The 27,532-nt window shown below is 36.6% G+C and overlaps 1 protein-coding gene across 4 annotated transcripts in view; it reads right to left on the reverse strand.

The window, feature by feature from the left end:
- Positions 1-27,532, reverse strand: part of Gpc5 (glypican 5) — a 1,283,302-nt gene that overhangs the window by 478,363 nt on the left and 777,407 nt on the right. The gene's annotated exons all lie outside the window — the stretch shown is intronic.

Raw genomic sequence — 27,532 nt, forward strand, 5'->3', positions numbered from 1 at the left:
TCTGAATTTTGCAAGTCTAAATTCTTCTGGTGCATAAAACAGTAACACAAGCACATGAAATATCAGCATGCAATAGAAAAGAGTTGAGAATATCTCAGGGTGAAAGGTGTTCAAGGAGATAAATTTGATTTCTGTTAGAATAACAAGCTTGAATTAACAAGAGCATTGTATGCTAAAATTGGGTATTTGACTTGGGTGGTGGTGGGACGTACCTTTGATCCCAGCTCTCAGGAGGCAGAGACAGGAAGATCTCTGTGAGTTCAAGTCCAACCTGTTATACTGAAGGAGTTCCAAGAGAGACTCCACAGCTACAGAGACACCCTATCTTGAAAAACCAATAAAAATAAATGAATGTCTGGTTCTCTCCTATCAGCTGGAAACAAAGGATAATGATTCAAAGAAGGTAGAGACAAAACTTTCTGTGAAATAAAATAATCCTTAGTGTTGAAAGTCAAAGCTCCATAATAAATAGGACTTTATAAATAGACTATTTCCACTGCTGTTGAATATGGAAAGGCTTCATATTCCAAATGCACTAACAAAGTTTACCTTGAAACTCAAGAGACATAGTGAAAGGGGAGATGACATTTATCAAACTTGGTTATAGTGAATATGGCATGTAAGGCTGCCAGTTTAACAAGACAAAAAGCATTCATGACTTGAGGGGATATTCTTGCCTGGCCATAAACTCTGGTCCAGACAGGTTCCTTACCTCAGGTTCTGATACCTTCTCTTAGTGAAGTAAGCAGGAGAATGAAAAAAATTACAAAACAACAGCAACAACAACAAAACAACAGGACAAAATAAACAAACAAGGACAGATCTAAACATGAGTCAAATATACAGCGAACATGAAAGAGGTTGAGTGAGAAGATATAATTATGCCATTTCATTTAATAGTTTCAATAAAGTAACAGAACAACAAAGTTTAGACACAGAGAGTTGAGGTGAGATCAAATATTTGCTCCATCACTTCTGGAGTAACTAGCTTATGGCAAGACACTGCAGAGCCATTGCCTTACTTTTCCTGAAATCATTATGCAGTAGATGTTCTGCATAATTAAAGTGTATTAAATTATCATGTGTGGCATAGAAACAAGCATGATAACATGCAGCTATACTTAATAAGTATTTAGTAAACTTTGTAAGAATTGTATTCCTTCTTGACAAAAAGAAAATGAATGATCTCACAGTGGTATAATGAAATTCACGAAAGGAAACAAAAAGGAAGACAAGGGGGATTAAAATAGAGATAAATGCAGAGAGAAAGAAAAAGAGAGGGGGAGAGAGGAAGGGAAATTTGGGGAGGAGTGGGAATGGATGATATAATTGGAAAAGGCAGTGGAAATCCAACCTTCTGGAATACGATTTAGATGTTAGTTTCTTATGCCTTTATTTTTAAGGGTTTAACACATTTTCTCCTCTAATAGTTTCAAGTTTTGCACTAAGATATTTTGATCTATTTTGAATTGATTTTGATGCTAGGTCAATTGTGTTTACATCTTCTGTAGGTGGATAAACGGTTTTTAGAGCATTATTTGGTAAAGAAACATAGCTCAAGCAGTTATCAAGAGTTAGACGAGGATCTCTGAGCATGTGCATTTTTGGGAACTTTCCAGTACTGTTGGTACTTATATTTATTTTCTTAGTTCCATGCTGAGATTCCATGGCTCCACAGTATAATACAATACCAGCTATTGTGATAATTGAGGCATTGCTTTTTTTTCAAGATTGTTTTAGTTCTGGGCAGTATTTTGTGGTTCCATATGAATCATAGTTCTGAAAATCCAGGTCTATGAAGAATGGCATTGGAGGTGTGATGTTGGTTGTGTTCAGTCAAAAAGTGGCCATGGGGTGTTTGTCTCTTTTTACAAGACTGATTCTCCTGAGCCAGGAAAGGGAAACCTCTCTACAGTGCTGTCTTTAATCTCTTCCTTAATTTTATTGAACAACATCTCTTCCATTCCATGTATTCTAAGCACTGTTTAATATATGCTGAGGAAACCATGAGAGGGCCGATTCCCTGATTTTTCTCTTACTGCATTCTATTTGTGAATTTCATAAATGAATACTTTACATCCCATCCACTCTCTATCCTCCCTTTATTACACCTCCACTGCCCCACCATTCTCTCTCTCTCAAATTCATGACCTCTTCTTGCAATTGGTGATATCAGCAATTTGATTGTATATATATTATATATATTAGTTCTCGAATATACAAACCCAGATGAGCTTGCTTGGCATTGTTCATATGTACAAGGATAACCCAGTGTGCCATTGTGACTGAACAACCTATTCAGGAGTTCTTCCCTGGAGAAAACTAATCCTCCCTCTCCCTCCCCCCCTCCTCTCTCTCTCTCTCTCTCTCTCTCTCTCTCTCTCTCTCTCTCTCTCAGAGACTGACTACCTAAAGCTATCCATCTGTATGTGAGAACTGTAAGATATTCCTCAACCAGTTTGCCAGCTTGTATTGTCATTAGTCAGATCTTATTTAGGAAATCATATTGTTGGGTTTCATGGCATCCTTAGAACATACTGTCTAGCAGATTGTGTTCTATTTTGTCTCTTAATATGTTTCTACTCCTCCTGCTTGATTTTTCCTAAGCCTTAGCTATAGGAATGCATTGTAGACGAATCAGTTGGGACTAGGCACCATATGGTTACTTTTTCTGAATATTGACCACTTATAGATCTCTGTAACAGTTAGTATATTTCCAAAGCAAACTTCTTTTTTATTTAAATTTAAAAAAATCTTATTTTACATACCAATCCCAGTTCCCTCTCCCTCCCACCCTCTCATTCCCCCCACCAAGCCCCCATCCTTTGTGGATATTGGGATAGATATTTAGAAAACAATTATAAGTTATATTCATTTTTGGAAAACACCAGTGGTAATTTATCTTCTAGGGTCTATTCTCTCTCCAGACATATGTGGTTGGCTAGACTTACAGTACTACGTAAGATTCCCCTACTATTGAGCTGGTCTTAAGTCTAGTTAGGCAACTTTTGATTACTCTTAGAGTGAAAGTGTTACTATTTGAGGAGTGGAGATATCTTACTAGCTCAGTCATCGTTGCCACTCATATGATTTATAGCTGGCTTGGCCAATTGGTTTCTTATAAAAATATTTGCTGTTTTAATAATTATTTCATGTTATTCTACCTTGCGGAAAATGTATGTTATAATGAAGAATCTTTTCTAGAGGAGATTTGATGACGTTTTAAACACAGTTAAGCACAGAGCACCTTAAGAGCTTCTCTGCAGGTAAGGATAATTAGCTTCTTCCCTTGCTGCTTATATTACACTTTTTCTTGTATTATTTCTCTAAGATTCCAAGCACTATATTGAGTAAAATTGATGAGAGTGAACAAACTTATCTAATTTTTGATTTACAGGATTTTACATGTCTTTTGCTAAATCACAATATGTTAATATCCTCTTGTGATCTTATTGGCAATAGCCAAGCTGTGGAATAGACTTAGTTGCTCATTGTCAGGACAATGGATAGAGCAAGTGTCTTCAGGACAATCGGTAGAGCAAGTGTCTTCAGGACAATGGATAGAGAAAGTGTCTTCAGGACAATCGGTAGAGCAAGTGTCTTCAGGACAATGGATAGAGAAAGTGTCTTCAGGACAATGGATAGAGAAAGTGTCTTCTATATGCACACAGGGAAGTATTATTGAGCCTTTAAGAAAAACACAATCATATCCTTTGCAGTAAAATGGGTGGAACCCAAGGACATACTGAGTGAAATAGACCATTCTCAGAGTGATCTACAATACATATCTTTATGTGAACTCTAGTAAAAAGCAAATGAGGAACAAGGACTCTTAAGGAGTGGAAGATGATCAGTGCCAGAAGACAAGAACTCTATCATGTGTTTTATATGTGGAGTTGTTCTGCTTAATAGAGGATGAAGAAAAGTAAATGGGGAAGGGGAATTACTAGAGATGGCAGAGCACCAGTGGCAGGGAATAAACATTATCAAGTCTCTCTCTCTCTCTCTCTCTCTATATATATATATATATATATATATATATATATATATATATATATATATACAAAAAAATGTTACATGTGTTCCGTGATGCTGGGATTCCCTACTAGAGCCTGCTCTGAATGTGCCTGAAGATGACAGTGAAGCCTGGCAGGCAAATGACAGTACCAAAAGAAGGGGAAAGAAGTTTGAACTTGAACATTCTGAAATTTCTACAAGTTCAAACTTCTTTCATTCCTACTTTACTACCTCTTTCCATTCTCACTTCATAATAAGTACTGATACACTCAGCTGAAAAGAAAAGAAAAGGAAAAAAAGAAAAACCCCTGTAAAATATGTTTTCCTCACCCATCAACCTCAGTCCCTCGTTGAACCTTACAGGGGCACTAGTGTCATGCAGAAGTGCCCTCTTTTTGTTCAACATGGAGATGGATATATATTACAAAATAATTAAAAAATACCACAACAAATGTCATTAGCTTACTAATGCAAAGGTGTAGACTGAAGAGACCAAGAAATATCTTGGTTTCCAAGAAACATACCTCTCCAGCAAAGACACCCAGATGTCCAAAGGGAAAGGATGGAAATCAACTCACCCAGCAAACTGGAGAAGTAAAAAGATGGCAAGCGAATCTCACATCTAGTAAAATAGACTTCAAAAGTAGTTAGAATTGACCAAGGGCCAATACATTCTAATAAAAGAACAATTTATTAAGGAGACAGTATATTATGAACATGTATATATTAAATAATAGGGTCACAAATTTTATAAAGTCAGGAGAAAAGGTGTCAAAAGTGACATGGATACTGACCTAATAATAGTGGGGGAGTTGTAAAGAAGCCTCATATGTAAGTAAGTCTTCTAAATTAAAAGGCAAAAATGAAACCAGACCTAAACTATACCTCTGACCAACCAAACTTAACTGATATTTATAGCACATTATACCCAATGATTAGGAAACAGATTCTTCTTAGATATATACTTCTTTATGTTTTCACATTACAATATTAAATCAAGACTTATATAAAAAATAAGAAACAGGTCCTTATATCCTATCAAACCACAGTGTGGTAACACTGGAAATCAACAGCAGGAAAAAAAGCTCCAGAAACAAGAAACACATCAGGAATATCCAATATACTTCAGAATAACCATAAAGAACTCAAGCAGAATTTAGACATTTATAGAAACATGTGAAAATGAAAACACAACCTACAAGAACATCAATCCAGCTAATGCAATTCTCAGGGAATTAAACGTGCCCACATGAAAAAGAAAAAAAAAAACAAAAAAATCAGAGCAACCTCAAATAACCTAATGATACAAGTCATGGTTTTAGAAATATAAGAACAAACCACATCAAGTACACAGATACCAAAAAATAAATAAATAAAATAAACAATGGAACAGAAACTAATGTATAAAAAGCAAAAAGAACAAGGGAATAAATCAGTCTTTGGAAAGGTTAATGAGACTGACCACTCTAGCCAAACTAATCAAAAGAAAGAGGGAAGATCCAAATTAATAAAATAAAAGATAAAAGAATAATTGTTACAATGGATTTCAGTAAAATTCAGAGGCTAATTAGATAACACCCTGAAATTTCAAAGTTAAAAACTTACAGGGAACAAACAGATTCTTAAACTCCTATGATGCATCAAAATTTATTTCAGAAGAAATAGACAACATCATAGGCCCTATACAATGAGATTGAAATAGCAATTAAAAGTCTACCTATACAGAAAATCATAAGACCAGAGTGATTCATTGCTGAATTCTGTCAAACTTTTAAAAATGCAATGCTAACACATCACAGAAAGGGACAGAACAACACCAAACTTGTGCTGTAAACCAACCCTTAACATGAAACACAGGGATCTTGACAAAACATGTGCAAATTGAATTTAATAAGTTTACATTATACATATTGACAGCTGTGGGTGTCTCTGACTCTGCTTCCATCAGTCACTGGATGAAGGCTTTAGGATGGCATATAAGGTAATTATCAATCTCATTATCAGTGAAGGGCATTTAAGGTAGACTTTCCACTATTTCTTAGTTTGACAATCGGAATCATCCTTGTAGAACTCTGGAAATCTCACTGGTGCCAGATCTCTCTTTAAACCTATAATGACTCCCTCTATTATGGTATCTCTCATCCTGCTCTCCTCTATTCTTCCCCTGCCTCAAGCTTCCTGCTCCCCCATATTCTCTTCTCACCTTCTCTTCTCTCCCTCTCTTTTTCCCAACTCCCTATCCCCTCCATCCTAAGGTCCCAGTCTGCTCAGGAGATCCTGTTCCATTCTCCTTCTCTGAGATACCATGCATATTGCTTCTAGGGTGGTCCCTGTTTCTCAGACTCTTTGGCAGTGGAATTGGATTGTAGCCTGACACTCCCCTGATTCATGTCTAAAATCCATATATGAGTGAGTGCATACCATGTTTCTCTTTTTGTGACTGAGTTACCTCACCGAGGATGGTTTCTTCTAGTGCAATCCATTTGCCTGCAAATTTAAAGATTCCATCGGGTTTTTTTCCTGCTAAGTAGTACTACAGTGTGTAAATGTACCACATTTTCTCTATACACTCTTCAGTTGGAGGGCATCGATGTTACTTCCAGGTTCTGGCTATTACAACTAATGCTGGCTATGAACATGGTGAAAGAGACATCCTTGAATCTGTATCTTGTGGGTACATGCCTAAGAGTGAATTGCTGGGTCTTCTAAAGGGAAGCTTTTTCCTTGAGAGAAGCCTTCCCGCCAGCCTGGTTCTAGAGCCGCATCAGTCCCAAATAAACACACAGGAGGCTATATTAATTATGAAGCTGTTGGCCTTGCTTGTTTCTTACTGGCTAGCTCTGACTTAAGTAATTACCCCATAATTGTTAATCTAAGTATGTCTCTTATCGGAGAAGTTTCCGGGCTTCCTACCCCATGGTGTTACATCTTGACTCTCTATGTTTCTCCTTCCCTGAGTTCTGGACTCCTAGTCCCACCCATCTAGATTCCTATTGGCCCACAGTGCTTTATTGACACAATCACAGGACTTCCCACATCATCTTATGGTAGACTGAGTATCATTTTTCTGAGGAATCTCCATATTTATTTCCAAAGTGGCTGTATGAGTTGTCACTCCCACCAGTAGTGGAGAAGTGTTCCCCTTTCTCTACATCTTCTCCAGCATAAACTGTCATTGGTGTTTTTTATTTTAGCCATTCTGACAGGAGTAAGATGATATCCCAGAGTTGTTTTAATTTTCATTTCCCTAATGGCTAATGATGTTGCATACTTTCTTACATGTCTATCAGCCAATTTAGACTCCTCTATTGAGAATGTTCTATTTAGTTCTGTAGCCCACTTTTTAATTGGATCCTTTGGTGTTCTGGAGACTTGCTTCTTGGGTTCTTTGCATATTTGGCAGATCAGCCCTCTGTCAAATATGGGGTTATGTGGATATCTTCTCCCATTCTGTGGGCTGCCTTTTTGTCTTGTTGACTGTGTCCTTTGCCTGACAGAAGCTTCTCAGTTACAAGAGTTCCCATTCATTAATTGTCAATCTCAATGTCTGTGCTACTAGTATTATGTTCAGGAAGCACTCTACTGTACCAATTTGTTGAAGAGTACCTCCCACTTTCTGTTCTAAGAGATTCAGTGTGGCTGGATATATGTTGAGGTATTTGATCCATTTGGACTTAAGTTTTGTGCATGGTGGTAGGTATGGATCTATCTGGAGTCTTCGTCATGCCAACATCCAATTATGCCAGCACCATTTGTTGAAGATGCTTTATTTTTTCCATTGTATACTTTTAGCTTCTTTGTCAAAAATGGATTCTCATAGGTATGGTAGGTGTGTGGGTTAGTATCGCAGTGTTCAATTTGATTCCATTGATCTACCTGTTTATTTTTGTGTCAATACCAATGTGTTTTCAGGACTATAGCTCTATAATAGAGCTTGAAGTCAGGGAGGGTGGTCCCTCTGAACCTTGCTTTGTTGAACAGGGTTGTTTTGGCAATTCGGGGTCTATTGTTTTTCAACATACTTTTGAAAATTGTTCTTTCTAGGTCTGTGAAGAATTGTGCTGTGATTTTGATGGGGATTGTGTTGAATCTGTAGATTGCTTTTGGCAAAATTGCCATTTTAATTACATTGACTCTGCCTCTCCAAGAGCATGGGAGATCTTTCCATCTTCTGGTGTCCTCTTTAATTTCTTTCTTTAAAGACTCAGGTCTTTCACTTGTTTATTTTGTGTTATTTGTGGCAATTATAAGGGTGATGTTTCTCTGGTTTCTTTCTCAGCCCTTTTGTCATCTGTATATCATAGGGCTACTGATTTTTTTTTGAGTTAGTCTTGTATCTTGTCACTTTGCTGAAGGTGCTTATCAGCTGTAGGAGTTCCCTGGTAGAGTTTTTCAGGTCACTTATGTAAACTACCATATAATCTGTAAATAGTGAAAGTTTGACTTCTTCCTTTCCAATTGTATCTCCTTCATCTCCTTTTGCTGTCTTATTGCTTTAGATAGAACTTCTAGTACAATATTGAAGAGGTATGGAGAGAAGGGACAGCCTTGTCTTGTTCCTAATTTTAGAGAAATCTCATTTAGTTTCTCTCAATTGAGTTTGATGTTGGCTGTTGGTTTGCTGTATATAGCTTTAATTATGTGTAGGTAAGGCCTTTATCATGAAGAGGTGTTGGATTTGGTTGAAGGCTTTTTCAGCATCTAGTGAGATTATCATATGATTTTTGTTTCTCAGCTTGTTTATATGGTGGATTACATTGATGGATTTTCATATGTTGAACCATCCCTGCATCCCTGGGTTGAAGCCTACTTGGTCATGTTGGATGATTTTTCTGTGTTCTTGGAATTGATTTACCAGTATCTCATTGAGGATTTTTGCATCAATGTTCATGAAGGGTAGTGGTCTGAAGTTCTCTTTCTTAATTGTGTCTTTGTTTGGCTTGGGTATCAATGTTATTGAAACCTCATAAAAATTGCTTCTATTGGGTGGAATACTTTGAGGAGAATTAATATTAGCTGTTCTTTGAATTTTTGATAGAATTCTGCACAGAGGCCATCTGTCCCTTTTTTTGGTTGGTAGATTTTGATGACTACTTCTATTTCATTAGGGGTTATAGGTCTATTTAAATTGCTTATATGTTCTTGATTTAATTTTGGTAAGTGATATCTACCCAGAAAATTGTTCATTCCCTTTAAATTTTCAAATTTTGTGGAGTACAGGTTTTCAAAGTATGGCCTGATGATTCTATGGATTTTCTCAGTGTCCATTGTTATATACCTCTTTTCATTTCTGATTTTCTTAATTTGCATGTTCACATTCTTCCATTTTATAAGTTTTGATAAAGGTTTGTCTATCTTGTTGATTTTCTCAAAGAGCCAACTCCTCATTACATTGTTCCTTTGTATTGATTTCCTAGTATTTACTTATTGATTTCAGTCCTTAATTTGATTATTTCCTGGTGTCTTCTCCGGGGTGAGTTTGCTTCTTTTACTGTTAATTCGGTAGTGTCACTATTTTCTTTATGTGGGCACTTAGTGCTATGAACTTTCTTTTTAGCACTGCTTTCAAAGTGCCCTATAAGTTTCAGGATGTTGTGACTTCATTCTTATTGAATTCTAGGAAGTCTTTATTTTTTTATTTTGTTGACCTAGGAATGATGCAATTTCACATTATTCAATTTCCATGAGTTTGTAGGGTTTCTGTAATTTGTGTTGTTGTTGAATTCTAACTTTAAAGCAAGGTGGAATGTTGAGATACATGGTGTTATTCCAATTTTTTCTTACCTGTTGATATTTGTTATATTGCCAAGTATGTTGCTGATTTTTGAGAAGGTTATAATTGGCTGTGGCACTTAGAAGAAAGTATATTCTTTTGTGTGTGGATGGAATGGCAAACATATATTTGACAAATGTCAGCCCATCTTCATGAAATAATTGGAAATACATAATAAAATGTGTACACCAAAAATTTATAATAAACCCTATATTATATGTGCAAAATAGTATTTTTCTAAAAAGTGGAACAATTAGTTAGTATCTTCTTCCTCACTTTTTTTACTCTGGAGCTGAGTACTGAACCCAGGGTTTTGTGCTTACTATTCAAACACTCTACCACTGAGCTAAATCCCCCATCTCCTCCTTCTACTCTTATTCAAAATATTGTTTGTAGTGTGTGCTAAAGCAATAGGAAAACAAAGATATAAATAATAATTTTTATAAGGGAATATATGCTACTATCCCTATTTTCAAGGAGAGGATTCTATTCCTCAAAAGCTGAATGGACTCAACTAGAAATGTCCATATGACCCATCTGTACCACTGATGGTATGTACCCAAAGGACTCTGCATGCACTACAGAGCTACATGAACATCCATCCATCTATATTGTTCTTCCATCATACCTCTTTCTATTCCTGTGGTCATACCCATATTTACTTGGCCCTAGGGGTCTCTTTTCAACTTCCTGTCTCACGTATGAACTTTTATAGTATGCAGTATTCCAGTAGTTTAATTTTTTTGAAAACTTCTCTAATTAGATTTGTATACTTTTGTCTTCATGCTTTCTAATACCAACTTTGGTCAATAGTTCCAGAAGTATTAAGCATGATGAAAACCTTACAACAATATAAATTATTTTCTGAAACCACTATAAATAAATTCTGTCCAAGATAAAAGTTAACACAGATGTTACTGTTTACTGCCTTGAAAGACATTAATCAGTTTTGTATCTATTATCACACTCATTCCTCATCCCTTTTGTCTGACCCTTATAAATCCCTTCCTTGATTCTCTTTTGAACTTGCCTTAATGCTGTAGTGACTCTAAAGCATTTAGTGTTAAATGATATCTTTGGAAAGCAGTCAAATGTTATATTTTAGGAGCATATCATTAAAAAACAGCATTTTGAGCTTATTTTAAGTACAATGTTCTTTATATGATAGTATGAAATCCTTACAGTAGGTTGTCATAGGTGTCTTCTAATCTCACATTCACTTATAAATATGTCTTCATTGGATGTTTTGTTTCTTTGTAATTAACTTTTCTATGCCCAGATCCTAAAGATTCTTATAGATGTTGCTAAAGGAGAAAGTGTGAATTTCAAAGAACTTCTTTTTTGTCACTGTTTTCAAGTATTCACAATGATTTTTGTTGATGCAGATGAAGCCTTAACAGATGATGTCTCACCACTGCATCTTTACATGAATGGCTTAAGTACAAAGACTCCCTATCCCACCACTGTTTCTCTCCCTACAGGGAGTAGAGGAAACCGAGTATTAGGGAAAGGCTTTTTCTTCCCTTCAAGTGGCGACAGAACCGTTCCTCAATGGCCTTCCCACTGTACTGTCACCACAGGGAGTGAGTAAAGACTAACAATGCAGCATTTCTTTGTAGCCAGGAGTACACATTTTTCTACAAAATTGGTATTATGATTCTCTAACTTGAAAATAAGTATTTATCCCAAATTGCTTACAAGGTGATTATTAAAATTGAGTGGTTAATCAAATGTAATATTTCCAAGGCATTATATAGATTGTGTGTGTGTGTGTTTGTGTGTGTAACAAAAATGAGATTAAAGCTACAGTCCTGCAATAAATATAATTTCCATTTAAATACATAGCTATTGTAATTAAGGGGTCCTGGGAAAGTTTTGTAGATTTCCTCAGGTGAAACTTACAATCAATAATTATTAATTTACTCCAGATAAATTTGTTTTCTTTCCTTGACTTAACCAAGTACTAAAGTGAGGTCTCACAACATAACTGAAGCCATCCTTTGAGTAAAAACACCAGTCACAATACAGAAGTTGTATAGGAAGAGATTATCTCACAAAACTACTTATTTTGGCAGCTGAGGTTAAAAAAATTCTTCTACTTGCTGAGGGTTACTTTGGTTTTATAGAAACAAGGATTGACATCCTTTGAAAAATGATGGTATGTGGACATCAGTCCAAAGTCTGATATATCTATCATTGATTCCATTTATTTATATTTATTTTTAATTTAAATTAGAAACAAGTTTTCTTCACATGTCAATCCCAGCTCCCTCTCCTTCCCCTCCTCCCCCCCCAAACAACTCCCCTATCCTAACCCAATCCCAACTCTACTCTTCAGGGATGTGCCTGATCTCATCTGATATTGATTTTAAAAGAAGGAAAATCTATAAGCTGCAAATAAGAATATAGACACTAGCTGAGATTTTAATTTAGAAAAGTGTTAATCAGAGGGTTGCAGAGTTGCTGCAGTATTTAAGAATGATAGTTGCTTTTGTAGAGGACCTGAGTTCTATTCCCAGTACTCAGTCCCATGGTAGCTATCAATCACCTGCAATTCTAGTTCCTAAGACTCTGACCCCTCTTCTGGATTCTGTTGTCACAAGATACCCACGTGGTTCCTTATATATACATGCAGTGAAAACATTTATGCCTCCGAAACAGAATACAAAAATCTAAAACTATAATAATTTAAAGGAGCTTCTTAATAAGTCTTTTTACTAAGACTAAGCCTGTAGTACATAACAGTTTCATATCCTATGGTGACTATGACAAGGATGAGGTCCCAAGCTTTTCAATTATGTAAAGATAGGCATGATGACACCTACTGTATCCCAAGTTTATAGATAATATTGTTGAATCTCTAGACAGACTAGGATTGTCATATTAATTTTCATGAATTGAAGCAATGTTCAGACAATATGTTATGGTATAAAATAGCCACAGAGACTTTATTAAAAGTTCACTCATCATTTTTCATTGTGTGCTGCTATCCTGAAGTGTTATGAAATATCATGACAATACAGGAAATAACAGACTTTTGTCCTCCAAATCCTCCCTTATCAATTGCAGTATCTCTGAAGTAAGTTGTATTTTGTTTCTGATTACCACAAAAGGAAATCGATATTTGTAGAACAAATATGTAAATTTATTAACTTTACCAAATCTATCTTTAAAATTGATCTTTAAAATCTTTAAAATCCTGATCAAGTAGATATTCTATTTCTCAATAAATTTAATTTTTTCATGTTTAATACTAACTTTATATTTGTTTGGTTTTGTACTGCAGAGGGTTTCTATCAAGAGTATCTAATAAACTTGATAATCCTTATATTAATAAAAAACAGATCCAATCTTGAGTAATAGGACACAACTTTAATTCCAGCATTCCAGAGATTAAGGTTGGCATACCTTCATGCATTTGAGGCCATCCTGGTCTACAGAGCAATTTCCAAATCAGCTGAGGGTACATAGTGGTGAGACCAAATAAAGATGGTCCAATTAAAAAATGACCAAATTATATTAGAATTTCCAAAAGAAGAAATACAAAGGACTAGCAAATACATTAAAAATTCTCAAAATACTTAGTAATTAAGAAAATGCAGTGCTACACTACAATAAAAATCTGTCTCAACGCTATTGAAATGACCACAATCAAAAATAAATAGACAAAACAAATGGTGGCAAAGATATAGGAGAAAAATAACCTATCTACCCTTGATAGGACTGTTATATGCTAAAATAATTTTGAGAAACAGTATGGGCATTCCTCCAAAATCAATGCTAGAACTACAATAATGTCCAGATGTCCTACTGCTGCTGCACAAAGCAAAAGGATGCTTTTAGAATGTTTTTAAACATTTCAGGATCCGCAATAGCCATCAACAGATGGAAGTGTTGATGACCAGTCACCCATCAAGAAGAATGAAACCATTTATAGAATGATGGACATCATTCAGGTGAAATAACCCAGACACAGAGTGACATGGGTTGTGTCTTATTTTCTGTCTGTGGGACCTGTATGGCAAAGGATTTCCAGAGACTGGAGAATAGTTCCACAGAAAGAGATTGGAGAGAAGGGAGGAAGAGAGGGAGAGGGAGACCAGGAGGAATGATTGACATTGTGAATCACAATGTAGAAATGTAAGGAAAAACCATCAGGGATTCTACAATTGGCATAAAAAAGAAAAACATGAGTTTTAGTTTAAATTAAATATATTAAAGGTTCATTACACAATTAAAATAATAACATCAGTATTTAGGGCAATAAGGGTACATTTAAGATATAATATATACCTGCATTCATTAATGTATGTGAGAAACTTTTAATAAATGCTCAACATATGCTATTTCCTTCAAAAGGTTTTCCTGTATCTACCAGATTGTAGTATTGAACAGGTATCTTTGCCCTCATCTTTACCAAAAAGAGACCCCAGTTTAAAATAACAAGTACTTCACATTGATGCCTTCAAGTTCCATCAAATTTCTGAGGAGCCGAGTTGTTGCACTAAACTTGCTCATCTAGAGTGTTACAGATTCATTTCAGGAGTCACAATGCTCCCCCAGAAAGCTGTTTATGAGTGAAGGTATTGTGGAATCTTTCGTATTATCTGAGAGCGTGTCCCCTATAAGATGCAGAGTAGATCCAGAACTTTCCTGAGTTGTCTCTTTCCTGGAAGCTTCCACAGCCTTTTTCCTGTGCAGATGATGGGCACAGTAATAAATTATGGGATATGACACTGGTAGGACAGAATCTATCTGCGTCTAAACAGTGTCTTCCAGTCACTTTGCTTATGATACATTCTGAAAACGGGAATGTACAATGTTGACCCCCCACAAACACACTTCCACTTAAAGACAGAACATTAGGAAGCATGTTGAAATAAATAAATCTACAGCTACCAGGTGAGTGACTCTCATGGTTGCTGCTTCTCATTTAGCTTATTAATACAATGCACTCCAGATAGCAAGACTTACTCAGTCATGAGAAGGCATTGTGTCTAGAATGCTAGAATTTTCTAGCAATTCTTCTGATTTCTATTCTTCCCCTGACTCAATCTTCCTGGTCCCTCATATCTTCCTCCCCCGCCTCCTCATCTCCCTTTCTCTTTCTCCTAACTCCCTCTCCCCTCCCCACATGCTCCCAATTTGCTCAGGAGATCCTGTCCCTTTCCCCTTCTCTGGCGGACCATGTATGTATCTCTTAGGGTCCTCTTTGTTTCCTAGCTTCTTTGGAGGTGTGTATTGCAAGCAGCCAATCCTTTGCTCTATGTCAAATATCCATATGTGAGTGAGTACATATCATGTTTGTCTTTTGTGACTGGGTTACCTCACTCAGGATGGTTTCTTCTAGTTCCACCCATTTGCCTGATAATTTAACAATTCCATTTTTTTCCCGCTGAGTAATAGTCCATTGTGTAAATGTACCACATTTTCTCTATCCACTCTTCAGTTGAGGGGTATCCAGGTTCTGGCTATTACAAATAATGCTGCTATAAACATAGTTGAACAAGTGTCCTTGTTGTATGAATGTGCATCTTTTAGGTATATGCCTAAGAGTGGAATTTCTGGATCTTGAGGTAGACTAATTCCCATTTTCCTCAGGAACCGTCATACTGATTTCCAAAGTGTCTGTACAAGTTTGCACTCCCACCAGCAGTGTGTTCCCCTTTCTCCACATCCTCTCCTGCATAAACTGTCTTTGGTATTTTTGATTTTAGGCTTTATGACAGACGCAAGAGAGCAATCATAGGTTTAAAGGGAAATCTTGTGTAGGGAAATGTCCAGAGATACATTAGGATGACCTCAACTAAGAATATAGGCAATAGGGGAATGATTATCTTAAATGCACTTCCCCTATAGTGAGATTTTTGGCTACCTTATATGTCATCCTAGAGTCTTCATCTAGTAGCTGATGGAAACAGAAACATAGACCCACCGTTAAGCCCTGGGTCAAATTCCTGGAATCCAATTATAGAGAGGGAGGAGTGATGAACAAAAGGGTCCATAGCATGTTGAGGAAACCCACAGAAACAGCTGACCTGAGAAATGGGGAGCTCATGGACCCCAGACTGACAGCTTGGAAACCAGCATAGGATGGAACCAGGTCTCCTGCACTTGGGTGTCAGGAGGCCTGGGCAGTCTATGGGGACCCTGGTAATGGAGCTGCATTTATACCTAGTGCACAAATGGACATTGGGGGTCCATTTCCCATACAGGGATTCTCTCTCAGCCTAGACACACAGGAGAGGGCCTAGGTCCTGCCCCAAATGATGTGACAGACTTTGATTATCCTCTATAGAAGGGTTCACTTTTTCTATGGAGCACGGGTGTTGGTGGGGGTCATGGGAGAATGGGAGGGAGAGGGAACTGGGATTGATATATAAAACAAGATTGTTTCTAATTTAAATAAAAATTCTTGTTTTGTTTTCAAATTGTTAAAAGCTGTTTTTCTTTTCAGACTTCTCCCCAAAGTCTGGCTTTACATTGTGATCTAGATCTCAGTTAGTACCTTAAATAGTTTTTATATTATTATTATTATTATTATTATTATTATTATTTTACTATATGGTTTACATACAATCACATAATCTGGCATTCAATCACTGTTTATGAACTTTCCTTCTTCCCCCCAACACCTTCATTGGTTGTGGGGTCCCTCAGCTGCTTTGAGGTTACCCATGTAGTTCTCTCCTGCCCATGAGCAGCACATTGCTCAGGTGCTCTAGACTCTGCTCCCTCCCTCCCTTGAGCCAACTGAGGTAACTGTTTCTCTTTTTCTATCTCTAAAGTCACTGCACATTGAGCACATGCTTGCATGTGATAACTGCAACTACACATTAAAACAGAAAAAGGAACATTAACCATATTCAGAAAGACCATATGATGTTCTGTACTTGGTGATGCATAATATAAACTCTTTGATATAAAGTATTTCACAAATAGAAGATAACACAACAAACTTTTCCCAGTCTCATCTAAAATGTCTTAAAGACAGGAATAACATGCTGACCCCTATGTCTAATTACAACACAAAGTATGACATTGAATTATGGTGCTATAATTAACTTTCATAATTAAGTCTTTTTAATAAGTCAAGATATAAACTGTCCCTGGGAGTTTTCTTTCCTCTGGTGTTCATATTTGATTAACTCTGCCTTGACTCTGTGAATAGGGACTTTTTCAATGTGAAAATCCCAAAATCTTCGTATGCAATCCAGCGTGTTAGGTTACAACTACAAACCCAAAACTGGGAAAGATGGGGTCATAAATTACGAGTTAAAAGCCTGCCTGAGCTACATGTTGAGACTGCTTTAAACAACAACAAAACTTTCTTTTAAAATTCATCTTACATGTAGAAGGAATTCACCTGGAAATGAAACACTGGGAAAAATAACTCTGCAAATGACATACTTAACTTAGAATATTTGATTTAAGGCTTAAAATGGGCCCCTCATCACCATCTGTACCAAGGTGAGACTAATAATTGTCTTCAGTGATATGGTGTGTGTGTGCAAGTGTGTGTGTGAGTGTGTGTACAAGTGTGTGTGTCTGTGTGTGTTGTGCGAGTGTGCCTGTGTGTGTGCGTGTGTGTGTGAGTACGTGTGTGTCTGTGCACGATTGTGTGTGTGTGTCTGTGTGTGTGTGAGTGTGTGTCTCTGCGCGATTGTGCATGTGTCTGTGTCTGTGTGCAAATGTGCGAGTGTGTGTGTGTGTGTGTGTGTGTAGGACTGAACACTGTCCTATCACAGGTTAAGTCAGCAGTTTACCACTCAGCTATGTTCCCAACCATCTTCTTACTTTTTATTTTGATACTGGGATTTATAAATTTATCAGCCTGTATATGAACTCATCCTGTAGCCCTCAGGCTAGCAACACTTCCTCCTCAACCTCTCAAACTCTAGCAATGGTTATCTTCTGTGCCAACAGGTCAGATTCTCCTTTTTATATTTAGAAATTTAAAAGTAAGTCTGTGATGTTACTTTGAACAACAGGAAAAATATCAGTAAGTTGCTATTATTGAGTTAAGTAATTCATACCAGGTTTCAAACTTAATAAGATACATAGGATTTATTAGCAAGGGTCAAATATTGAAGAAGAATGTGCATTTATGTATTTTTGGAACATTACTGAGTTTTAAAAAACACATCTACAGAAAATCTTCAAAACAGCCTTTTTCATAAATCATGTTGTACTTTCAAAATGTTTTTAAAAACTCTGTGTAAGTTCAGGCATTCACAGCCTTAATTAACTTTCTGTCCCATAGACTCTAGTTGTTGATCAGATCTGGCGTTGGCTCTGTTTTGATGACAAGTTTGCCGCTTTGATTAGAAAGAAAGATTTTTGATGAAAGTCTATTTTCTCTTATCAAGGGTCATTAAGAACTGGGCTGTGCAGTGAGACAAAAGCTGGAAGCCATTAGTTACTGTAATAAAACACTTATGAGGAACACCATGTATGGAAAGATTGACTATATTTGTATGGCCTTTTAAATAAACAAAGCAAAGCCAAAAATTAAAAGCAAAATGGCATCAAATAGATTTATTGAAAGGTAAAGGTTGAGCACCTAGAATAACCACCTGCACCCAATTATCGCATACATCTCAATATGCTTTTCTTCAACAGAGTAAGCAAGACTTTTATATAATTCACTTCCTCCTGGGACATGTTTTATTTAACACAACGGTTGTTATATTTGTTATATTTAAAGTAAAATTTAAACTTCTTACATGTTTAAACACACACACACACACACATGCACACACCATGAACTCCTGCTGTGTCAGCTTGACTTGGCTTTTCTTCTATAGCAGTGAAGCAAGGCAAAGAAAGTGGCCCTGTTTGCTGTTTAGGAAGAGTATCCTCCATCCATTCTAATTTAGAACAGAGGAGAGTTTGTGTAGTTCAAGAATAGATACATTAATTAGCTTGACACAAAAATGTTTAGCAATATGTACTAATGGATCTTACACTAGACAAGGGTGCATAGAAGATGGATGAGATAAATAGGTTTATTGGACTATAGTTTTCATGGTAATGAGCATGAGAGTTTCCTTGGGTCTAACTTTACCTTTGACAAAGGGATGCTATCAATCCTATCTCAGTGCTGCCATTAACTCACTGTACCCAGAGTCAAAATTCATATACCCGAAATCCTTTTAAAAAATCTGTTACCATCTTGCAGAACACAGTTAACAGTGAGATAAATGAGATACAACTTGGTATATTAACTCCAATTCTATTAAAAATATAAACACATAATCTATGGTACTACAATCTTACCTTCTTTTACATGTCTGGTGTACTGAAACCACCAGTAAGTAAGTCTCTTCTTCCTCTACCACTCACCCTTCCACTCAGTGAACATCACAAAGAAGTTGCCCTTGTCATCCCTGAGCACCAGAGTCTGTTCCAATGTCCAGACACACTATCTATCACCATGTGACCTTTTATCTCAGAAATTGTATTCTTCATGCAAGTTTGCAAGCATACAATGACTCTTAAAGAAGGCTCTAGACAACTGAACTTTAGGACTATTTGGCTAATAGAATAACAAAAATGTTGACATCTAGTATTTATTACTATGAAAGTGCAGGGGTAGAATTGTAGGTACCATGGTTGAAAAGGAATTTGCTATTTACTTTTAATTACTTTTCACATACAGAAGAAACCATATCACTAAAAACCCATGTATTATATCTAGCATTCATAAATCAGGGAAATTTATGAGTGATAGAAAATAAAATAACAGTTGAGGTACTTGGAAAAAAATTGAATAAGGATCATAGTAGAAACTGGGAATAATGCATCATGGGAAAGTCCTTTCAAATAGAATATCCCTGTCAAACTGAGTTATGTTTATAAGATTTCAGGGTAGTGGTCAACCTTAACACATAAAAATACAAGAAAAATTATACAGATTGAGAAGAGCTTAATTCTATATTTGAGAATATATACTATATGCAACAAAAATTAAAGGAAAAGAAGCTAGGGACATTAATTTGAGAGAGCAAGGGAAGTTGACCACGGGATGAGTTCAAGGGAGGAAAGGGGAATTTTTGAAATGAAAACATAACTCAATATTTCTCATTTACCCTAAACCATTGAAATCCTTTACCCTTTAACATTAAACCCTCGAAACCCTTCCATCTACTGCTTTGTCCTTTCCTTCAAATTCATAACCCTCCTTTTTGTTTGATTGCTATGAATGCATGCATGCACATGCATATATGCTTCTAAATATAACCTTCTTGGTCCATTTAATGTTATTTCTTTGTTTTCAGGACTGATTTATTTTTCCCTTAAACTTCCTCAAAAGAATGAGATTTAGAAGACTGAGGAGAAAGTGATTAGAAAATTAATTAAATGGATCTAGAGTTAAGGTTTACTTTCAGTTCATTCTATTAACAACGAAAAGGTTCTGAATACGACCCCCTCAGTACTGATAATGATACTTGCATGAAGATTTTCAGCGTACTTAGCATCAGACAACCAATTTTCTGCCTCTTCCAGCTTTCCACTCCCCTGTTTTCTTCAGTGACCCACATTCCTTTGCGTAGGATTGAGACCCCGTGAGCTTTGCCCATTCTACTTTGCCATGTCAGTTGGTGTCTTTGTTTAGCTCACATTTGAGCAGCCATAATGTTGTGAGTATGTTGGTATAGGTGATTCCATTCCTAGGAGACACAGTCTCACAGCAACCCCTCTGATCCTCTGGCTCTTACAGTCTTTCTGCCCCCTGTACCACAATGTTCCCCGAGCCCTAGGTGTGGTAACAAATGGTACTGGTCTTTTCAACTCTGCATTTTTATGAATTGGAGTTTTCTGAAATTCTGTCTCTTTATTACAAAGATAAGTTTCCTCAACTAAAGCTGAAGACGACATGTATCTTTGGGTATAAGGAAAAATGGTTACAAATTGTTGGGGATTATGCTGGTCTAGTAAAGTAGTGGCCATAGTATTTCAATTTCAAATAATGAAATATTATAAACATGCTATTAATATTTTAAATTTACTTAAAAAACTGTTTTCCTATTATTTAACTTGATCATATTCTTCCCCTTTCCCAATTACACCCATGTCCTCCAAATGCCCTGATAACACCCATCTTCATGTTATCTATTTTCCTCCTTCTTAGTTTGTGTGTCTCTCTCTCAACAAACAAACCAAGAAAATAGAAAGTAAAGCAAACAAAACACAAAAAAATACCACACCAAAACAAACAAACAAAAGAGGTATAAACACATACACAAACACACACACACACACACACACACCAAAACAAAAAGCATAGAGTGGTTTTAGGTGGGCTAACTACACCTGGGCTAGTGACCTGCCCTGAAGTATGGCTGGTAATACCCAGTGATACAGTTGATTTTTCTGTTCTCAGAAGTTATCGATTGCAAACAGTTTTTCGGTTATGTGTGGTACTTCTTCTTGGTGCTGGGATTTTGTATGGGATGAATTTGTCTAGTTCTTGCAGGTGCTGTCACAGTCTCTGTGAGTTCCTATGTATATCCATCTTTTGTGTCTAGATGGTGCTGTTACTCTGAACCAGTTACAATCGTCAGCCTCTTCTTTTGACCACCAGGCCTTGAGGCGGTGGGGAGAGAGGGGGGTTGATAAAGACATCCCATTTGGGGCTCTAAAGTTACTCTCTCTACAACAAATCCAGTTGTGGGTCTCCGTGTTAAATACCATGTACCTTGAGAGGTTTCTCTGATGTGGGTTGATTGATGTGTCACCAGCTATCTTTTTATTGTCATGTTCCTTTATGCGAATAATAGGAGTAGATTTTCCACTAGGCCTATGACTTCTCTAGCCTGAGATTCTTGGCAGTTTAGCAGTGCTAAGTATGGGCTCCATGTGCTACTTAATTGAAAACAGGAAAAATGATTAATGCTTCTGCACATTTTACTTTTTCTATGGAAATCTTATCTTCAGATATTTTATTAAAGTCAATGCTTTGTCTAATTACTTGCATATTTGAAAAATTACTTTGAAACCATTAAGTAGGACCTCAATGTTTATTCAATTAAAATAATAGTCAGAGCCCATAATTTCCCCTCAGTTTTATTAAGCCTTGCTTTATGGAAGGATATCAAGTTTAAAATTCTTAAGTTTCCTAGGATGTTATCAGTTTACAGCTAATAATAGTTTTTATTGAAATAAAATATATATTATGTCCATGTACTAACAATGATTCTTAATGCTAAAAAAACAAAGGAAATGCTACATCAAGGAAACTGTAATTATCTACAAGCCTTGAAATTCTCCTTTCTTGAGTATTGCCTTTGTCCTACTCTGAGTACTGAACCAAGTGTACCAACTTTTCCTATCCTAAAAACATTTGAAGTCTCACATACTGACATAGTGAGGAACTGGTAGTCTAGATTTCCTAGTCTTGATGTATAGAGTTTCTACTCAAATTTTTTACTTTCTATCAAGATCTCCCAAGGATCTTCATATTCTCAGAGTTTTACACATACTTGTATAATGAAACAATGTATATTCTCAGGACAAAGTGGGTGGTGAATAAAGTAACAGTTTTCAATTGCCAATCCTATCTAAAACAACACTACCTTATTAACAACACTACCTTATTCTTTCAAAAATTAGCTTACATACACAATAATTATGATTGCTCTCTAGTTTCTTAAAGAAAGGCAGAGGATTGTCCTTCAAGCCAATGTTCCATGCAGGAATAATCTCTGGGAATTCTGAGAGGAGTCACCTACATATTTCTAATTTCGCTGTCTTTAGAGGAGGTCAAAAGCGATTATTTTTACGTTATACCTAAGGGTCTTTGTCTTCATGCATGCTTGTGTACCATGTGTTTGTGCTTCTCACACAGGCCAAAAGCACCCTTAGGATCCCCAGGAAATGGAGTTACCAACAGTTGAAGCCAGCAGGTGGGTTACTGGAATCAACACTGGTTCTCTGTCAAAACCACTGAGGCATGTCTCCATCCCCTTAAAAGAAACTCTTCCATAAATATTTTTCATTCGGAGAAGTCCTTTTTAAACATGTAGCGATTATAAATCTCATTCTCACAAAAATAATAATAGTGCTTTTAGCAGTTTACTCGGCAGAATCACTATAAAACCTTCAGTTTGTACTTGGATAAGTGAACCTCAATTTATTCACTTCAATTTTTTTTAAAAAGACAAGTATTTGTTTACTTAATTTTGTCTGCTTCACCAAGTCAGGCAACTCTAGCATGAGTAGGATGCTGGGATCAGTCACCATGATCTTCTGAAAGTCTGGGGAAGGAGCAGAGTGGCTGAGGCCATCCCACCCACCACGTCCAGATTGCTTCCTTCTGGTGCCATTGCCATCACCCCAGATAAATGCTACACTTCTCCTGTACAACCCGTGCCTCAGGAAAGGACTTGCTGCTCCAGTCACCCTCAATAAGTCGTTACTATTTACAATGTCTCATAAGACCATTGATTCAATTCCTAATCTAATGATATATTATTACCTTTAGAATTAAAAACAAAATAGAAAAATAGTCAATACAAACAAAACTACAAAAAGAAGATTTTTAAAAAATAATTCCCCCTGCCTTCTATGTACTTAGAATTTTAATATAATTACATTCTAAGTTATACCCGTGAACCTGATAAATCTGCCATCAAACATAACTTTCCTCATCTTAAACAACTTTTGAATGTGTAAGCAACTTCTCCTTGCTGGTTTACATCTGCATAATATTTTTATTTATCTGATGTCTTTTGCAGTTACTTTCCTATCTTGTGTCATGAGTTAACAGAGGATTTCATGCTCTGTAGCATTTTGTCCAACCACTAAACTGTACTTTACCCTTTTTGTTGTTGTAGCAGTAACACACACACACACACACCCCTACACATGCACCTAAGTATTTACATTTCATTAGTCAAGACAGATAAATATTTCATGAATATAATAAATATTCTTTGCAATGTCCCAGTTATCCTTCAACGTAAGCTTTTAGCGCTATATTCATCCTCTAGGGCAGCATCCAGCCCTTTGTTGCAATTTCTGCCTCAAGGGTGTGTCTGAGAAGTCATTTTGCTACATGCTATTATCTACTATTAGTTAGAGATTAGTGAATGCACCTTGAATTTATTATGAAAGCAAAAGTGTCCCAGATAACTGACATAAACTGAGATCAATAAAGAAGTGAAATGGAAGCAAGAAAGGGGAGGATAAGGAAAGAGACAAAGGGGAGAGAAAGAGAAGAATCCATGTCCAAACACTTCAGGAGAAAGAGAGCCATGAGGGAGTATTGTAAAGGAATTAAATTTTCTGGATTTCCCCCACAGACCTTCACAAGTTCACTAAATTTCATGAATTGGAAGAGTGTGTCCATCTGTCAATGCCACCGAGGTTCGGTGATTTTATTTTCAGTTGACGACAACCTAGAACAACCTAGGTACTACTGTGAGTTAGATATGCCAAAGAAGGGATGACCAGTATGATTCTAGAATAGGGGAAGAGCTCATTTCCTACCTTTTGTATGAACAATGTTTCTGTTGCTTTGGAAAAGGGAGAAATAGGCAAAGGAAACATACCTACGGGACATTTTCTGTCTGGCCCCAGACTAGACCTTTATATTTTAAGTTGATGCAGCCAGAAAAATAGAGTTTCAATATATGTGAAAAAGAGACTTTTGACATACCATCTGTATTTTGTTTTTAATAAGTTTCCCTTTTGTTCATCCTGCGTTGCTTTTGGCTGAAATATTTGTGACTATCTCTAGTGCAGAAAGGTCTTTTTGCCTGGGTGAAATTTGGGAAACTCTGACTTTTAGGTATTATTGGTATGGGATAGATAGAGATGGAAGTCTATTACTATTCTCAGCGTGGGGCCCCAGGAAATGACAGTGGTGTACTGTTCTCCAGGGAGTGGAAAAATCTCATGATGTATCACTTCTTTGACCTCTATGAGCCATGAAGAAAATGCTCTTGTAACACTACAATTTTATTTTTCTTTTCCTCATATTGGTTTTCTTATTCTACTTTCTCTGAATAAAAACATTTAGAATTATTGCTTCAGGAGCAGAAACATGACAAAATTATATCATGTAGAGAATTCATTTTTTAAAAATGTTTTTGTATGCATGTGTGTGCCTGTGGAACTGAGGGCACAGGTGCAGAGGGTAAAAATCAACCTTGGCTGTCAACCCTCCCCTCCGTCTGCCACCACGAATGACACAGTCTGTTTTCATTTGCTGGTTTGCTCACAGGCCATCTTGGCAAGTAGTAGCACTAGGAATACAGACTTCTGCAACCACAACCAGTTCTACACGGTCATGGGGTCTTCAGTCTGAAGTCTTTAATTCAAGTCTTCACGCTTGCAAAGTGAGCAAGCACTTTAACCAATGAGCCATGTCTTCAGTCTGAAGTTCACTGCTTATGTGAACTAGTTCTTAAAATATAGGCATCTTAAAATTAATACAAAATACTAAAAATTGTCATTCCTTGTGTGATAATAAATTATGTTCCCCCATTCCTGTGTCACAGATGGCATCATGGACATAGGATGGTTAGGAGACCCTGTAACTGGAGGTAAAATAACTTAAACTGAATTCAAGTGACAAAGCTATAATACAGAATGTTTCTTGCTAGCCGAAAAGGCAAAGAAAAATTCTAACCTGTTATTTTTTGTTCCATTTGATATGAAATGCAATATTCCCACGAGACTTTAAAATAATGTTGAAAAATTACATATTTTTACTAATTCACCCACTTTTCTCCACTAATTTTAAACAGTTACTACACACTTCTTTTTTGGGAGTGAGATAATGAGCAGCTGATGAAATTGGTTGCCATGCGAGAGTGCAGACCCGAGTTCGAGTCTCCAGAACTCTCATAAAAGCTGGATATGTCATTCAAGCATTTGTAACTGCAGTCACAGCTCTCCTCCAGACACCTGGGAGGCAGAGACAGCAGAATCCTGTTGGCTAATGAGCCAGCACCTGGGTGTGTGCAAAGCAACACACAAGGAGAATCAATGCAGAAAGTAAAGACCTACACGTCACTGTCCTCTCTTTTCCAATTGTGAAACATCATGCACACACCTGCATTCATATACATGAACGCACACACACAATTCCCACACACATTGTGCACCCAAACATGCATGTCACATTTCAAAATATGTAACCCACACAGAGCCGTAGTTACACATCATTATTTGGAATATTGTTTTAGTGTTCCCCAGTTAAGCAAATGGTTTGATATTACTAACCCTAGTGTTTTTAATCACAACATATATCATATACCTGATTACAAAAAATTGGGGGGGTAGCACTAGAAAATGCCAGAAAGAACCGAGGGAGAAAATATTTTAATCAATTCTTTTCACATCAATATGTTTGAACTTACTCTAGTTCTAGAGTAGATCCAGTAAATTCCCAGATCAGTAACAGTCTATTCATGATTTTAGATTTAATGACTCCCCCCACAATCACCCAGTTTTTTTGTAATAAGGGCCAATTGCTTTAGATATCACTGCTGTAGGCCCTTGTATCAAATAGCTTATTGCATTTATCCAAAAACCTAAGATTATTCATGTATACTTCTCCAAATTCCTGGTTTCTTCCTGGACTTTTTTGTCTAAGAGCCCTTACCTACATTATATATAGTTTTGTTAACTCTAGAATCTTCTATTTTTTAGAGCTCAATAAATGCTACTACTTCAAGGAAAATACTAGTACTCTGACAAAATCAAAATTCCTTATATTTTCCCTTTCTTTTCGTGGTACATGAACAGCTTATTGCTTACTTTTGTATTACTGTGACAAAACAACTGATATAAAGAAACTGAAAGATGATGTAATTGCTTTTTCATTACTTCAGAGGTTTTGATCCCTGATGGTTAAGAAAAGAGAACCTGCTGACAGTATGATGGACAGGCAGAAGAGGAAGAGAGAAGGAGGCTGAAGATGAAGTAAATGTAGAAAGTCATGCCTCTTGTAGTTAACTTCTTCAACTGCATTCTTGCTCTTAGTTTTCCAAGTCCTTCCAAACTAGTGGCCCCAGCTAGGACCCAGTAGCAAACATCCCAAAAATGAGTTTGGATAATGCATTCCATACCCATGCAGTACAAAGGAGTAATGAAGTAAGCCACATGCATAATTTTCTTTTTTATGTCAACTCCTATTTGCTCTAGAATAAGGTAAAATCAACGAGACCTGGGTCACACTTGCTGTTCTATGCTTAGGAACTTTGTTTTATAGTACAGCATTTTCAAATCACTTCTTATAAAATCTTGTAAGTGTTCAGCATTTTTATAAACTTAACAACCATTTGCTTTTTTTCAGTAACCAATGAACATTAAGCTATTTGAAAATATTTCAATTTTCTTTTATCTTTTAAATGCAGGTTATTTTAACATGCTCAGCCTGTGTATATGTCAATAAATCACTGTTGGACAATAGGGAAACAAGATAGGTGGGACTAGCAGTTGAGGAGGATTCTGGGAAAGAGAAACAGAGGGAGCCACGATATAGCTGCCATAGGGGTAAGAGGTCCGGACCCCTTTCTCCGGTAAGAGAAATGCTTAGATTAACAATTATGGGGTAAATACTTAAATCAGAGCTACCAGTAATAAACCAAGCAAATGGTCAACAGCTTCATAATTAATATAGCATCCTGTGTGTTATTTGGGGACTGCAACTGTGGTAGAGCCCAAGTGGCTGGCGGGGGAAAAACCAAAGCGGCTGGCAGAGGAAAACTGCATGTTACAAGCCTAAGA

This window comes from Mesocricetus auratus, unplaced genomic scaffold (assembly GCF_017639785.1).
Source record: "Mesocricetus auratus isolate SY011 unplaced genomic scaffold, BCM_Maur_2.0 Super-Scaffold_2245, whole genome shotgun sequence".
In the NCBI taxonomy this organism is placed as follows: Eukaryota; Metazoa; Chordata; class Mammalia; order Rodentia; family Cricetidae; genus Mesocricetus; species Mesocricetus auratus.